This window comes from Prosopis cineraria, unplaced genomic scaffold (assembly GCF_029017545.1).
Source record: "Prosopis cineraria cultivar Desert tree isolate PC_DT_omini unplaced genomic scaffold, ASM2901754v1 PC2, whole genome shotgun sequence".
NCBI lineage: Eukaryota > Viridiplantae > Streptophyta > Magnoliopsida > Fabales > Fabaceae > Prosopis > Prosopis cineraria.
This window is the reverse complement of record NW_026555333.1, coordinates 45,672,190-45,676,719: the sequence shown is the minus strand read 5'-3', so window position 1 is coordinate 45,676,719 and position 4,530 is coordinate 45,672,190. Positions and strand designations below refer to the sequence as shown.

The 4,530-nt window shown below is 28.9% G+C and overlaps 1 pseudogene; it reads left to right on the top strand.

Annotated features, from left to right (window-relative positions):
* Positions 1-226: 226 nt before the first annotated feature.
* LOC129303959 (zinc transporter 5-like) lies at positions 227-3,624 on the top strand (annotated as a pseudogene).
* The last annotated feature ends 906 nt before the right edge of the window (positions 3,625-4,530 follow it).

Below are 4,530 nucleotides of genomic sequence, written 5' to 3'. Positions count from 1 at the left end.
TCACAAAAATACTTATTTTCTTAGTTGGTAAAGGAACTTAAATACTTTTACAAATTAAAATGTTTGTACACACGTCGTGAGTTACACTAGAATTAATTGAGAATAAAAATAAAATAAATTAGTCATAAAAATTAAAAGACATAAACTAAACTAAAACCACACAATTCTCTCTTATATACGCGCACTTTTTCTTTAAAAAAAGATATACACGCACTTTATCTGCTCCTCTAGTTTATTCTAGATAACTTCTCTCCGCCATGTCCAAAAGTACCCGAATCTTCACATTCTTTTTCTTCCTCTTCCTAGGCCTTCCAACCCTAGTTGTTTCAGACTGTACATGTGATAAAGAAGACGACAACATGATGACAAAGCCCTTCTCAGCTACAAAATAGCAGCCATAGCTTCCATACTCGTGGCGAGTGCAATCGGAGTTTCGATTCCAAGCATTGGAAAGTTCTTGCCGGCATTAAGCCCCGAGAATGACATCTTCTTCATGATCAAGGCCTTCGCCGCCGGCGTGATACTGTCCACTGGATTCATTCACGTGCTCCCTGATGCATTCGACAAGTTGAGGTCTCCTCGCTTGGGTGATCATCCATGGAAATTTCCCTTCACAGGCTTCGTGGCTATGTGTACGGCCATGGGAACCCTCATGGTGGATGCTCTTGGCACCGTGTATTTCAAGAAATTTCACATGAGAACAACCCAACAAACTGAGGCGATCGGAGACCAAGAAGAAGATCATACAGAACATGTTCATGTTCACGTTCGCGCAACACATGATCGTGCTCATGGGTTGTCATCGGATTATTCTTCTGGCTCGTCTCAACTTCTTCGTCACAGAGTAATATCACAAGTATGTATAATAACTGTGTTATCTTCTTCATCACTCATTAGTTTCAAAGAATATATGTGATGAAAGCGATGACTGTGGTTTGAATGATATTATATACAGGTGTTGGAACTTGGGATAATAGTGCATTCAGTGATAATAGGAATATCTTTGGGAGCATCCGAGGATCCAAAAGAGATAAAACCTCTGGTCGCTGCTTTAACTTTTCATCAATTCTTTGAAGGCATGGGTCTTGGAAGCTGTATCACTTAGGTGTGTGGGTTTCTTCTGACTAGAATATAAGATATTTTCTACTGGTAACTGGAGTTTAGTTTATTAGCCAAGGTGGCTAGCCAGTCCAACGTCACAAGCCAAGTTTAAATCCTAGCTGAGAGAGAGTGCTCACATAAGATTACCTCTGACATTATATACCTATTAAACACCGATACTTCAAATTATTTCACATATTCCCATCGATATTATATTCGATACCAATACTTTTTTAATACATATCTATAAAGTATCAAAATAATATTTTTAATGTTAAAAAATTTTAATTTTTGATATGCATCCGATACTTCTAGATTGCTAATTAATACTTGAAAACAAAAAAATTTTAAAATTAAATTTATCAAAACTTGCAATATTAAATTTTATTACTAATATCATTTTTTATTTTCTTTTAAAGTCAAAGATTAGATTTTTCTTAAAAAAATAAGTTTAAATATTACATTTTCTTAATTATAAAAATGTGAAAATGTAATCTTATGATGGTTGAGGAGGATGCAATATTGATACTATATCTATTGATAGGGATTAGGTGGTAAGCAATTAGATATAAATAAAGTAAAAATACAATTAATGATTATATTGGACTTGGTATTATTATAAAGGACTATATATGTATGCCAATTTGAATATTTCTAAATTAAAATTATATTTTTAATATTTTTATAAATATATATATGTATTGAAAATGTATCATATATTTAAAAAAAATGAAAGTATCGATGTATTGGATACTCGTATCAGTATCTGTGCAACCTAGCCTATGAGCAATAAAAAGTTAGAGATATTACAAAAGAAATTAAAGGAAATTAAGATAGACTAATTTTCTTCACTAAAATTAATATCACAATAAAGCATGAGGATTATAATTTGGTACAATTAAAGAGGGGTAATATTGAAAAAAGATATTAATCACTATATATTTGCCTTATATATAGAATAAAATAAAACTAATCAAAAGGAGGATATATATATATATATATATATAGGAGAGAATTGTCTTTTTTTTTTGGGGTAAATATCCGAAAGATTAACACATAATTGGGAGGAATTATTAGCTGATCATAGTACCACCAACCTAATAATTTCCCCCTTAATTGAATAGATACAGTAATTAATTATTGGAGCTTTCATTTGTGGAAAAGTCATAAGATTTGAAACATCATGGGAATCAAAGTGGTGCATTGCATGCCAGTGGGCCACTTGGTTTTAGTACTAATGAGATTTGGACCATCTAGATTCAGATTTGGATGGTCTAAATTTAAAGTATTATTATATATTTTTATTTTATATTTATTAAAATAAAAATTAAAAAATAATTTTATTAATTTTTATTTATAATTTGACATAGATTTAGTTTGGAGGGTTTAATTTAATATTTAAATTTTTATAATTTCTATATATTGACTATACAATTTAAATTTAATCTGGTGTTAATGTGAACTGTGCATAGTATATTTGAATAGTCAATATATACCAATTATAAAAATTTTATTGTTAAATTAAATCTAGATTATATTAAAAATAAAACAATTTATTAAAATTATTTTATAATTTTTATTTTAATAAACATAATATAATAATATTTTAAATTTAAATTATTCAAATCAAAATCTAAATAATCTAGATCTCAGTGAGCACCAAAGTTAGGTCTCATGTTACTTTTGGACTAGTTTTTAGCGGTAGCTCGCCACTGCCCACAAGGACCAGGCTTTGGTGCTCAAATAACATGATAGTACAAGAAATGGAGCTAGAATAGCTTTTTTTTTTTTTTTTTTAACTTTCTAATTTATGCTTTCTCTGGTTTAAAATAATCATTTTAAATTTTTAATAAAATGAAAATAGTGATATCTTTGTCAAATACTTATTAAATTTTGCAAGAAATTATATATTCTGAAACAAGTGTAGTAATATTTAGAATAAACATGGGAAGTACCATTCTTATAAAATTATTTATTTTATCTTTTTTTATTTTATAAAGAAACTCACAGAAATTTTAATGCAGCATTCGAGAACAAAAAAAATATACACAATCATTTTACTGAAGACAAAGTTTTATAAGTTGTTGAAATTCTTATTCATGATATATAATTGCAGGCAAAATTCGAGAACAATGCCATCGCAATTATGGGATTATTCTTCGCTCTGACTACACCGGTGGGAATAGGAATTGGTATGGCGATTAGTGAAGGATACGATGAGAATAGTCAAAAAGCTTTGATTTTTGAAGGAATTTTCAATGCAGCTTCGGCAGGAATCTTAATTTATATGGCTCTTGTTGATCTTCCAGCTGCAGATTTTATGAACGATAGAGTGCTAAACAGTACTCACCTTCAATTTAGGGCAACTTTTTCTCTACTTTTAGGAGCTGGTTTAATGTCTCTTTTAGCCAAATGGGCTTGACTTTTATAGTATTTTGTCAGTAGTTTTAAAATTTTTGTATTCAATACAGAGCTAAATAAGTTAAAGTAAACATGTACGTAGCAGCTTTCTTGTTTGTAGTATATTTGGGTGGAAGAAAATTAAAAGGAAAAAATAATAATGAAAAATTATTTTTAAAAGCCATAATTTATCAGAAAGTTTTGTTGGTTTGGTATATGCACCTAGCTCACATCTAGTCGTCAAAATTTGTGGATGAATTGTGTTGATTTGGATTCAGGATTTATGCTCAGCATCTTACGTGGTATGTTAACGCTTGTCTTAAATTTTTTAAAGTATAGTACGATCACACTCATTCTTTATTTATGTGTTCAAGACTCTGTGTGTGTGTGTTTGTAGAGTAGAATAGAAGAAACTTCAACGAAAGGGAAAGACTACTTTTTTGGAACCAACGGAAATTAAAAAAAAATATGTTTTAGGATATTGGAAAATTTGTGTGATTAGAAACAAAGCGCTTTGAAGATTTGTCTGGGACCATTTTCTTATATTTGATTTGATTGTACATAGTTTAAATTTTTTAAATTATTATATATTTAATAATTTCTGAAATAAAATTTAAAATTAAAATTAATGACTTTTCATCTCTCTCTATTTTTTTTAATTGTTCAGCCAAGCTTAATAAGAAAATTTTTATCTCTTTATTTTTCTTCTTTTGATTTCTCTTCTTCTTATCTTTTTCACGTCAGCCAAGCGCTTGTGAATGGTAAAATATGTCTATTTCATGCCAATTAAATATTTATTTAAATTTTTATATTTCATAAGTAAAAACTTTCATTTTGACGATAAATGAAAGTTCTCTTATTAACAAAGGAGAATTTCAGTTAAGAACTATCATAAAAACTTATTTTAGGTGGATTCAAAAAAAATTTTGAAATTTAAGTTCAGTCAAGGAAACAAAAGCTAAAAGAATTTTAACAGTAAAAAGACTAAAATACCCTCTATTTATTATGCAGAATCATTAATTGTTAATT